The following is a 13145-nucleotide window of genomic DNA, read 5'->3' as shown; positions in this document are numbered from 1 at the left end:
CCATTTTTATTCTTAATAAAAAGAAATTAAAGACTCATCAAAATGTGCTTAGCATAATGCAAAGCTTTAAAAGAATATATTATTGTGAAGATATTTAATCACACAATTGCAATTTTTCATTGTATTTGAGGAAATCTGAGCATGGATAGGAATTACTTTTATGTACTTTCTATTTAAAAGATTGATGTTTTTCTAAGCACCACCAGTTTTTTTGATGCAGATTAAAAGCATTCGTATTCTGTGCTGATTAATTGGTGTGCCTCTTTTGCATTTAAATATATACTTCATTGAATTGCAGCTTTCCATCACAAAGCAGGAAAGAAAAAATAATTAAATGATAACATCATGCTACTACAGAAGGAGTGCTATTTCCCCAATAAAAATAAATATTTGACAGCAATTCTGCAGTGATAGTATTACCCAGCACAATATTTGGATGGCAAAATAAGGCACAACATAATAGTATTTTTTCAGCAAGTAAAAACACATTACAGTTCTTGGGTCTGTTCCAGCTCCCAGTGAAACAGTAAAGCTTCAACTGGAAGCGATACTGAGTGTGGTTGAGCAGTGTTTGAAAAGGACTATCTTCAATAGCACCAAGGGCAAAAGGAACGGGATTGGATGCACACCAACCCTCAGATGCAGTTGCCTACTAGAAAATCACTTCCACACTAAGATAACATTGACATCCTCCTTGGTATTGTCCCAGTCAGAGCCCAGACACAGACTGTGCAGATAATGAGGGTAAAAAGTCATTACACATAGACTGAGGCTATTCTCTGTTGGCAACATTTAAAAATAAATCAGGCCATTTAGTGCAATCCAACAGAATTTAAAGGATAAGCATTGGCTATTCAGAATAAATAGGATTTTTCTTTCCCGTTACTTTTCATTATATAACAGGAACAATCTCTTGTGCCTATGAGATTGATTACATGTCTCGAACTTAGTTTAGATATTAATCAATCTTAGCAACCACTTCTTGTTTCCTGTAGCATAATGTGGTAAAAATTGTCCTTTAATTACCACTAATGAAAGTTACCTGCAGTGAAAGTGAATATATGCCACCGGAAAATAACTTGGTTCAGAGGGCAGCAAATGCAAATATGAACAATCTCTATGATGCACAGGCACAATTAGTAGTGAATATGTAAATTACCAATGGCAGCTTCCTGCAATGCTCAACTATTTGCTGCCACCATTAGCTATGAACGTTTCAATTTATTTGGTCATAACCATAATAATCCCACAGTATCTTTCTGGCCAGTGTGTTCCTAAAGGGTTGGGGACTTTTAAACAGTGTCATGTAATAAATACATACTTACTCGGTATTAAAAATATCTCTAACGTTCTTTAAAATAATTCTGAATTGGGTAATTATGCTTGCCATCACTTCCCTTTAAATGTCTGACTCTTCATTCTGTATCTGACATGTTTGTACTCTCAAAATGTCTTCAGTGTATAAGGTGGAGCCTATCTAGGTTTTTACATCAACTGAAAGATGTCTGGTAACTAGGTATCTTTCCATATATGCTAAGAAAAGACTCATTTAATACTGTTCTGACTAAAAAGGAGATCAAGATATTGTTTTACATGGAAGATGTATAATAGACCCCTCATTGTACTGTATGTGAAATTTGTAGTTGTCTCCCCTTGTTATGCCTTGTTCTCAGTTGCTTATACCTTTGTCAGTCTTAATTTAGCCCTAGGAGCACATATTTCTATTTCAGACTTTATTTTTCCCCTTCAAGGAATTTGTGAGACGGAAACAAGAAGAAATGCTTTCTATAGCATCATTACAAATATTTCAGCCAAAAGGTTACACCCCCAGCAGCTCTGTAATTTGAATGAGGACTTTCAAATTTAGCAGAAGGTAGTTTCAGGGCCATACCTCCTGTTCTTCCTGAAAAACCTGATAACATTTGGTTAATTCCTAAATTTCTAAAAGCAATATATTTGTATACTCTCAGTAGAGTTTATAAGAGTTAAGATTTATACACTGAGGAACTGGGCTAATGTTACACTGTGCCCTGCAAGGGCCAAGGTATTTTCTCTGCTTTTTTTTTTTTATTGTTGTTGTTCATACGATATCACTGTGGTGGATAATAGCATACAGGGATTGTATCCCCTGGCACCTGGAATATAACAAGATAAATTCTGGGATGAGAGATGGTGGAGAAGTTTGCAGGGGCCAGAAAGAAGGGGCACCTGCAGGAGTGAAAGAGGAAGAGTAGAAGAAAATGTCAAGAGGAACTATGATGAGATGGAGGTTGTTTAGGTATGTGGTGTAACTGGATGGGTCGATCATGACAGAGAACAGGTGGGCTGAGGACAGCACTAAAAAACTACAGACACTTCCCACACATGATAGACTTAGACTTATTTTCTCTTGTTTTCTCACAATAGCCAAAAAATTCACAGGAATCTGTGGACTACAGTCTACAATCATTGCCAATTACTCCTGCTATGTAAAGGTCATTTGCTGTAGATCTGAAAAATCAAATCTTGATATTGATACTTATGTTGACCACACACCAAACTCTTAGAAAGTTTAAACAATATATTGACCGGTTAATTCCCTAGGGAGTACCATCATCTTATGATCTCACAGACAACGTGATACTTGTCTGGGTATCATCATACAGGCTAATAAAGGGGGCAGGTCCTTTTTATCCAAGAATTTTGCTGAAACAGGCTCTCTTTTGAAAACTCTTTGGTTTCCAGTTAAAGAAAAAAGGTTTTGTAAAAAAAATGGGTTGAATATCTTTTCTCAAGCAGCTAATACACTCAATTTTTAATTATTTGTATTGTGTGGCCTGAAACGTTCCTTATCTCATTTCAGATTAAAAAATTCAGTATTCAAATGCTTTCTTGTTCTGCATTAGCAAAAGAGCAGCAAATCTGACATACAGTACCTCATTTGAAGATATTATGTCTTCATAACCGAAAAAGCCTCATTTCAGTAACCTCTTTAACTGTTATTTACAATAACCTCTTGCTCTAATAGTCTATTAGAACAATAAAATTGCTATAAAGTGATTTTTCATTACAGTCCTGTGATGGATATAAACTACATCACCCTGTAACATAAGCCTATAGCTTAACTTATTCTGCTGCTATGGTTCACCTGAAAGCTGGGTGGTGTTGGTTAAAGTAGCAGCGAGTCAGTCACATTACACACCAGCATTAGTCTGGAGGCTGGTAGCTGCCAAGCATTCCCTTGGTGCATGGCAGACATCTGCATTTTCTGGATCAGAGTATCACTTATTTGACCCCTTAAGCAATATTAGTAAGAGTTAGCAAATGACTATGTGAATATTGTGTATTATCAGTACATAACTAAGATATTAATAGGAGGAGCTAGCAGGTCATCCAGTCCATCTCTTGAATATGGCAAAATTGTCCTCTGTACTTCATAGTCCAGCTTTTTATGCCCTCTAATTTTAAATGTCCCTACTGAAAAAGGCCTAGAGCTTCAAATACATCAGCTGTCAGGCTGTTCCACAGTCCGCTAAGGTACTGTACGTCTTGTGCAATGCTAAGGGTGACACTACCGTGTAACTTTTCACAGATTTGCATAGAAATGTGTTTTTCAAAGGTTTAGTGAAACCACAGGGCAATATATTTATTTATAAGTGCCCAGGAATAAGGGCACAACAATTCATGTAGAATCCATTGCTAGTGCTTATTCACAAAACAGTTTGTATAAATTATGCTGTCTAATGCATAACCATTTTTGTATGAAAATTTTTAATCAAATAAGTGTCCAGAGAAAGACAATGAAGCTGATGAAAGGACTAGAGAACAAGTCTTATAAGGAGCAGCAGAGGGAGATGGGGTTGTTTAGCCTGGAGAAAAGGAGGCTGAGGAGAGACCTTATCGCTTTCTACAACTACCAAAGGAGATTGTAGCAAGGTGGAGGTTGGTCTCTTCTCCCAAGTAACAAGTGACAGGGTGAGAGGAAACGGCCTCAGGTTGCATCAGGGGAGGTGTAGACTGGTTATTAGAAAAAAATATCTTCACTGAAAGGTTGAGCTTTGAAACAGGCTGTCCAGGGAAGTGGTAGAGTCACCATCCCTAGAAGTGTTGAGAAAACATGATGGTGCTGGGTTAACGGTTGAACTTTTCCACCCTTGATGATTCTAGGATTCTAAGTATTTTGTATTCATATGCAGAGTAATACCAAAACTATTATATCAATTTCAAATCCATGCTTTAATTTATGTCAGAAATCTCACAATAGCAGGTGGGGTTTTGTGTGTTCTTCTACTCTCCCCCCCACCAAGCAGATTTCTCCTATTGTCTTCTGTATCTGTGTAGGGAAACTTCAAAATAATGAAAGAACATATTTTGCCCTCAGGTGACATGGCATTTATATGTGAAAGCAATACACCAATTGTTTTGCATGATAGTGTAAACTGTATTTGATATAGCTCATATTTCTTATCCTTCTCTGTTGGTTAGTAGGAAGAGATTTAGTCACAAGACTAAATATATATGTTTTCATATATATCTATAATCTGAAAGCTAAATTTGGGACACAAAAGCATAAGTCTCTGATTTTAATTGGATGGTTGGTATGAATAACATTTCTTCCTTCTCGTTATTCCTGACATTTAGAAATCAGGTTTGATATTCGATTATATTACTCAATAATTAATCCAGGATAATTTAGCACATCTCCTACCAATTAAAGCTATTTGCCTTTGCTCCACCATTTCTCAACATCATACTTGTAGAAAGGAAAGGACAGAAATTTGATTACTATAAAATATACTGCTGCATTGGTTATACAGGGAGGGCCACACTACATGATGAAAGAAGTGATCCTATCTACCTACTTAATACAGATGTTTAGGACACACTCAACTTTTGTGCAAGAGTGAATGGATAAGTGTGTCTACCTCATAAACACAAAAGCACCAGCAAAACAAAAGTTTTATTCTTTCTGTCCTGCTCCAGTAGGATAGAAATACATGTCACTATATTCCCAAAGTGCTTCAGCTCAGCAGTGGGAACCTGGTTCTTCAGGAGAGTGTAACTAACCCCAGGCACAATACCGAGTATGCCATGACCATGGAGGTTTGCTAAAACATCTGCATCCATGCAAGAGACTTGTGCTTGGAATGGTTTTGGCCATCATCACACAGCCCCATCAGGACAAATCTGTAGCAAGGACTTGGTCAGCTCCTTTAAACTGTTTAACTGAACCTGGTTTGCTCTGGCTGGAATGAGTAGAGGAGCATTTACAAGAGCAGTTCCAGAGGCAGATCAGAGGGGCAGCAATCAGCAGCTGTGGATGTGCAGGAGATGGTCACCTCTCAGCCGTCTTGGAAGTAGCTGGCAGGGAATGTGTGAATACAGCCTGAATGTGTGGAAAGAGATTTTAAAAAGCATTTACTTTATTAAAACGTAATTTAACTCTGTCAGTTAAAAAGGGGTAAGAGTTGAAAATTAGTAATTTGTGTCTATTTTGGTTTTAATTCCCAGCATTTGATTGAAGGGGGAATTCAGTTACACTACAGGGTGAGGTGACATCCTTTTTCTGGCACCATTCTGCTCTTTTGAATAGTGCCTGATCTGTGAGCTAATCTGATAAATGAAGAGATTTTGTGCACTCACGGCATGCATTTTAAAGTGTGCTGACAAACTGCTCTGAGTATGGTGGGTCTCACTAGGAAGCACAAAATTCAAGGCACATGAGAAGGAGATGCAGACCTGAGGAAGTAAAGAAGGTCCATTTGGAATGACTGAACAGGCACCACAGAGCTGCATTCTAGGATGGGTATGAGCCTTCATTTGCTTTTAATACAACTATTTTAAATGTGTTTTCTCAAGTCATTCCCAATCCCTTTTCTATACCTCTTTTCAATAATGTAAAATATCCAGATCCATTGATTTGGGGGCTTAACTTGCTTCTTTGTACCTTCAAATTTCTCATTTCAAGACATGTAAGACTTCATATTTTAAATATTTCAGGTCAAAAATGTAGCCATTTTATAATTTCTGTGCATATTTATTCCGTTGTCATTGATTTCCTATGCCAGTTATGCCACAGAGATTCTTTAATGAAATATATAACAATGATGTTTTAGTGATGCAGATGACAGCAACCATGAAGCTCTTTCACAATGATTTAGGAAATACCCATCTGTGACTCCTACTGTGAATGCAAATCTGAGTCAAGAAATAAGGTGAATGGCAGGTGGTAGAGGAAAAAACCACAAGGCCAGAATTCCTGAAATCCAAGGGCTCCACCTTGTAAATGTTCGAAGACTGAGTTTTATTATTGCAAAAACAGTGGGATGTTCAGGATGTTGAGCTTGAACATGTGCATAATCACAGGTTTAAGTCAGATGTCTCTGTTCATTGCTGTGGGTTTGGACTAGATGACCTTTAATAGTCCCTTCCAAAACAAACTAGTCTATGATTTTGTCACTACTTTATACATTACATATGTACAAATACACATGTATGTAGTTGGTCATTGCATTGTTTCCTCTATTATAAAACAGAAATTCTTTCCTTTACTTTCTCCAAAGATTTAAATATCTTAAAAACTTTTTGAAAAAGGAAGTCAGTAAATAGTGTCTGCAGTATATTTATCATTATATAGACTCTGGAATAGAGAACCCTGCTAATCAAAAGGTTTAGTTTTTAAGACTTTTTTTTTCAGAACTACCTTGCAAATGAATGAGAAAGCACACTGAAAGTTATTAAGTGAAAAACAAACAAGAACCACCTCCTGCAAAGGTTAGAAAAAGGACTGAGCTGCTTACAAGGCATGAATTGCTAAAGTAACTGACAGACATTTATCAGAAGGGTTCATAGTGAGTCAAAGGTAATCTGCAAAGAAATGTGCAGCTCCCTTTTAAAAGAAAATCTTTAGAATTTCAGAGATCCATCCACCCACAGGTTTTCAAACAGACAGTATAATACCAGGAGACTGAACAGATCAACAAAAAGAGATCTTTAATCACACTGTTTAAAACACATATTTTTGATTTACATTAAAAGGAAAAAAACGAGGGAGATCTAGTTATCTACAGCTTCTAAATTTAGATTTCTTAAATCAGCATGCACAGATTAATCACATCCAAGAGTTTTAAATGAGCCAGCAAAGAGCATTGTGGACTGTTAATATTCATTCCCAGTCAGTTTTCGAACATTGGAGAAGTTCCAGAGTACCAAAGGAAAGCAAAGGTTGTGCCAATATTGAAAAAAGATATATAAGTATTGTAGTCTTATCAACTTAATATTGATCCTGAGTATATGACAGAATGACTAATAGGAGATTCCATTAAAAAAGAACTGAAGAAGGATAATTTAGTTAATGCAAATCTATAGGAATGTCTGGAGAAATATACATCTTTTCAGAATAACTCAATATGCTTTTCTGTGAGAATGTAACTGTGTTGTAGAAATGTATTGATACTTCTGTAAAGTATCTAACTTAATAAAACTTTGAGAAACTAGAATAAAAAAATTTAAAATAAATAATTATTGTAATAGAAAATCATTATGGTGCATATTAAATAAAATAATGGCTGACAGACTTCAAATGTTGTCATAAAGAGTATATCGATCTTGACTCCTTGTTGGTTAACTTATTTTGAATAGCTTACAAGAAAACATTAAAATCACTGCTGATAAAATTTGCAGAGAGTGCAGTGATTAGGAGAGGGACAAATAACTAAAAGAACAGACTGACTTGATAAAACAATCTGATAAATAAGTTTCAAAACCAGCATAACTGAATGCAACCAAATATTGTTCCCATCACTCCAATCAGAAGTGTTAAGAATACACACATATAATGTGGGTCCTGAGCTACAAGTAGGGCAAGAGGATCCTGTGCTTTGAGGCCTTCATCCACCTGTACATCCAAAAGAGTCGATGAATTCTGGACATATGAATGAGAATACTAAGTTTGGAGAAGGCAATACCTCAGTCTTCTCTTGCCTCTGACATTAATACAAGTATTCCTGAAGCACTGTACCTAGCAGTAGTATCAAGGATTCACAAAAGATGTTAAAATATTGGAAAGACATAACAATGAAAGAATGAATTCACTGGAGTGAAAATATCAGTCAATTAAATTCTAAATAAAGGAAATCCAGGAATTGCTTAATTTCTAGTTACAAAGATTTGTAGGATTGTTGGAGAACCCTTCAGGAAGATAATAGTGAGCTCTGTAAACTAGGAGACGCACCTACAGAAGGATTAAAAACAGATAATAAAGGCTAGGCAAACAAATAGAAGAAATAGGGCATACTTTGCTGTTCTGTTTCTTTTGCTTGGCAAAATGTAGTACTAACGTTTGATTTCAGGATGTGTTCAAGTGATCTGTATGACACTGAAGGCTCGGGCTCTTTAATGGATACATCTTTGGTTAAAGACTTATAATGCCTCTCGAAACTGCTCTTTGCCCTCTGTTAGATAACTCAGTGTGACAGATTCCAATGTAACTGTTGTCACAGTGACGTGGCTGCCCAGCTCCCCACTTACTTTAGGGCTGCATTTCTGTCTTTATCTGCAGCAGACCTTTAAATATCTCTGCTAGGTGCATTCAAAGATTTACTGCGGATTCAAAGATTATTTTTTGCAGCACAATTTCTTGGGTTTTTTTAGAAACCAACAGTAATTTACTCAGAAATCTATTCAATAGGTTCTTTGATTATTTTTTTCTACTTTTGGAGAAACAAGAACTGACAGCTATCTTTCCTCATTAACCTTTCCTTCATTTACAGAAGCTTTGATATTAAGCTTCTCATGCTGAACATATGTTATAATAACCAGAATATTTTAGTGCAAAAAAAGTAAAAACCCACTTAAGATACTTGATTTCCTAACTTTTCATCCATCCTATTTATTCATACAATATTTTTCTACTTAAGAATACTCAGTCTGAGAATTAATTCTCTGTTTTAAATGGCAAAACCCATGAGGTTCTGATCTTGAGATGCTGTATGTTGCTGTAGTTCACCTGTCTTCCTCACCTCAGTGAAGTGGATAGGCCTTATCACCCCAAAACTTAAGCAGAGATGACTTTTTTATTTCAGCTGAGCAGAAATGATCTAATAGTATAAATTTAAACAGTTCCTGAATTCAAACTTCTTTCTCAATAAAGCTTCCTAGATAAACTTTGCTGGATAATGTCCTGTATCTAAATATGAGAATGAAAAATCTGTGGTTTATAACTGGAAAAAGAGTCTAGCTGGCACTGATTTCTATGGAAGTCTGATTTTTTACTATGACTCCTATGGCAACAGAGGTGGGTGCTTATGGAGATTGCATTGAAGTGGTGGTCCTGTGCTGAGACACCCAATTCAACTCAGTCTTAAATCCTTCTCAGAGTTTGTTGGAGGACTCACTCCAGTAATTCAATCCCAATCTGTTAGATTAGGTTGTTGAAACCCATTGACCAAAACCATAGTGGCATGTTTTCTGCCTGGGTGAATATCCAAAATGATAAACACAGGCCTGAAAATGCCTGAGTTTTCAATTGAGTTGCCAGTTATATCCCAGGCTTTGCACACTGGTAAACGTGTGTGATGACTACATTTTCACAAAGTAATTTTTCAGATTTGCTAGAAAGAATAATAAAATTCATTTGTTAGAGTTTTTAAAGAACATGCATAAACTAAGGGTGTTTTGTTTTTTTCCCTTCCAGATACTGAAAAAAAAACGTCACAAGAGCTGTCTGGCTATAAATATGCCATTGCATAAGCACGTTAATATGATACAGTCACAGTATTTTGTTTGCTATTCCCAAGAGGCAAATTACACAAGGATAGGCTTCTAAAACTTTAGCAGCAGTAGCTGTGAAGACAAGAAGCACAAATGTCAAAACAGAAATAATATGCCAGGTTTTTCAGAGTCAAATTCTTACTCATTTGCATTATGAAAATATGTAATACCATAAATATTTCCAAATCAATCAAGTAATTCCAAATTTATATCACTGTAAATGACAGCACAAATTGCCCCCCAGATATTGTGTATTTTACTGAAGGGAAATGAATAAGTATTTATTATGAGCTGTCTGCTGCTCTTGTTTATTATAAGACACAGTTTGTCATTGCTGCTGAATGATGAAACTACATACTTTTCAAAGCTTAGTTCATGGCTCTGTAATGGAACAGGATTTTTAAAATGTTCTTTCTACAATATGGAAAATCTGAACAACTCTCTTATAACTGTCTGCTGGCTCTACAAGAATAATATCTCGAGGCAGTAAGGAAAACTGAACTTTATTAAAAATTTCATCAAAGAAATGAATAGTAGGCTTGGAGAAAAAAAGAGGGGCTTAAGACACAATATGGCACTGCATTATACTTTAGACCTACAAAGATATAAACCTGTAAAGGGTTTTGACTTCATAAGTGATGTATGGTTCAATGCAAAGTCAAATGTGCTGAATGTCTTCGGAAGTATGATCATACTTTGTTCTTCAAAGAGCATTTTATGAAACGGATCTTAGCTTATACATTTTTACTGCATCTACTTTTGTGAAATATGTGAGAAATGGGGGAAAACAAAAACGTGGGTTGAAATATTGATCACTGAAAGACCCCGAATTGAATATCTCAAAAGAGATTTGAAATGGGGTCTATTACCTTTAATGCCTTTGACAACAAGAAGGCTAATCCTTAAGCAAAGAAGCTGCCATTAATAATGGTAGAATAGTTAAAAATAATTCCATTACTTAATCCCCAACTGTGAAATGAATTGGTATTTCTAGTCGAGTTATTAAGGGGTGTATCTGAACCTCACAAGAAAACTTCCATCCCCAAAAGCATTCTTGTTTGTGTCAAACTAGTCCTTTGCCCAAAGGGCTTTTCGTGAGGAACAGGGATTGGCCTATATAAGTGAGCAAATTTCAGCTGATGTTTTTGCCATATTCATGGTAGGCAAATAGTTCTCTTTCTTCAGAGCTGTTGGTTTTGACACGAATATCCTTAATGATTTCATTAAAAAATCCTCTAAGTAAATGTTATTTGATACATCAGCCTTTCTACTGTAAACAATGTAGAAAGCTGCTCCTTATGAAAAGCTCCTCCCTTCTTAGACAACATCTTTTCATTCTTCATCAGCATGTAGATTTGACTCAGAAATTGTAATGCTAATTTAGTTCTTCACAATTATGACTATTAGGTTTTAAATAATTCATTCTTCCTCCCCGCTGGATTATATACTTCAAAAAGTAAGCTTTGCTAAAATTACATGCTCTTGGATCTGGTAGCTTACAGAACTTGCTCATAATGCATATGAGACTATGGTCCACTTTCTTAAGAACCGTTTAAAAATATTCTGTAAAATATATTGCTATGCTTTAGACCCTTGAGGGAGCAATACGCGTAATTGGTTCCAGTTTCAGCTTTTCGCTTGCATAATTTAACTGACTCCTTTGTCCCTCAAGTAAAATGAAGGTGCTCTTCAAGCTGGGCTGGGGAGTAGCTCAGCACTGGAAGCAACTGCTAGAAAACTAAGGCAGACCTGGGATACAAATGAGAACAATTTGAATGGACTGTGGCAGCTTACACGCAGCACAAAATGAGGATTGTAAGGTAGCTCCACACATCAGACTTTGATAAACTATCCTGTGCTGTAATACCACTGAACTCAATAACAATCCCTAATCCACCTGTGAAGGATAGGTCCAAGGTTACACTCAGGATCATGCCATTTCTTCAGACATACCCTAAGTATACTTCTTCAGCAACTACGACAGCAAATCCATACAAGGTTTGTGTCTCAACGCTGCCAGGAATGCCTCATTTCAGTGATTTGCAGGCTCTCCATAAGTAGTTTGTGAAACACAGAGTGAAGGGAAGTGTGAGGACAGCAAATCACTCAGACATATGAAGTGTCACACATGACGCTCACTGCCAATTCTCACTGGTAGCAGAGTTTCATGGTCTCTCCTCTCTCACATGTCAGCTGATGGGCGTCACTGCTCAGTCTTTGTATCACAGTTCCCGAAGTTTGGCTCCTTATATGCTGGATCACAAAAAAGAATAAGAGCAAGTCATACGATTGTTTTGGAAACTGCTCTTGTGGAACAATGGAAACACAGCCCAGTTAACACACAGATTATAATTAGATTTTACAAGCATATGGTTATTCTCAATAGATACTCAAAAGACAATAGTGAAACGTCATATAATTTTTTCCCCAAAGAATGGAGTCCTCCTTGAGATAAAGCTGCAGATCCACTCCTGGCTGTCTGCAAGAGATGAGAAGGTCTCCTTTATTACCTGTACTCAACATATGGTTATTGTTAACTCTTCATGGAAGTCACTGCAAAGAGAATGCAAAACATACATAAGGACATCTAATAACAATTAGTATTATATATGAGCATTAAAATCAACTAGTCATTTGTGATATGTTCTCATAATATGTTTACAGTGGTGAAAATTTGCCTCTCATTTAGTATTTCATCCTTGTCTCAGAGCATGATGGTACTGATTATTTTGGGTTACTTCAACTGCCTCATTCTGGATCTGCAAATCTTACACTCTCATACATCTTCAGTTCAAAGGGCAGCTTCTGTTTCTGCACACAACCATTAAATAGGTTGCCATTTGCATCTCTTTTAAAGCCTACTTCCAGTGAAAGTCTGGGAACATTTGTTATAAAAATGCAGACTGCATTTCTCTTAAATCAAGTAAAAAGGCAAACATCATTATAGATTATCTCAGGTAAATAGAATGTATGCATCAGCTAGCCTCACAAAAGGCCCCTAATCTTTGTATTACTTTTTTGAAATTAACTCCTTGCATGCTCAAAGAATAGAGAGACCCATTTATCTTCAAAAAAACCACTTCCCTTTGATCTAGGTTTCTGTCATTCCTACCTTCATGGATAAAAAAGATGATAGATCTTAGTATGAAGCTCACAAGACCTTTAGAAATCTAGCACTTGAATCAAAAAATGCAGATGAACGATTCTGTAGCATTCATGAGTTGAGCTGTGCTCATAACATGGGTTCATCATTTGCCCAGTGTGGGGAATTCTATTTGAACACCTCTGGAAGTATCAGCTTCTCTCCAGCAAAGCTCTCCCCAGGCCAGCTGGCTGCTGACCTTATGGAATGTACTAGCTCAGCAGAGCCAGAGCTGATCTGCTCTAATTCCCTC

Source organism: Neopelma chrysocephalum, unplaced genomic scaffold, assembly GCF_003984885.1.
Source record: "Neopelma chrysocephalum unplaced genomic scaffold, ASM398488v2 Primary Assembly neopelma1_102, whole genome shotgun sequence".
Taxonomy (NCBI): domain Eukaryota; kingdom Metazoa; phylum Chordata; class Aves; order Passeriformes; family Pipridae; genus Neopelma; species Neopelma chrysocephalum.
This window is presented reverse-complemented; position numbering follows the sequence as displayed.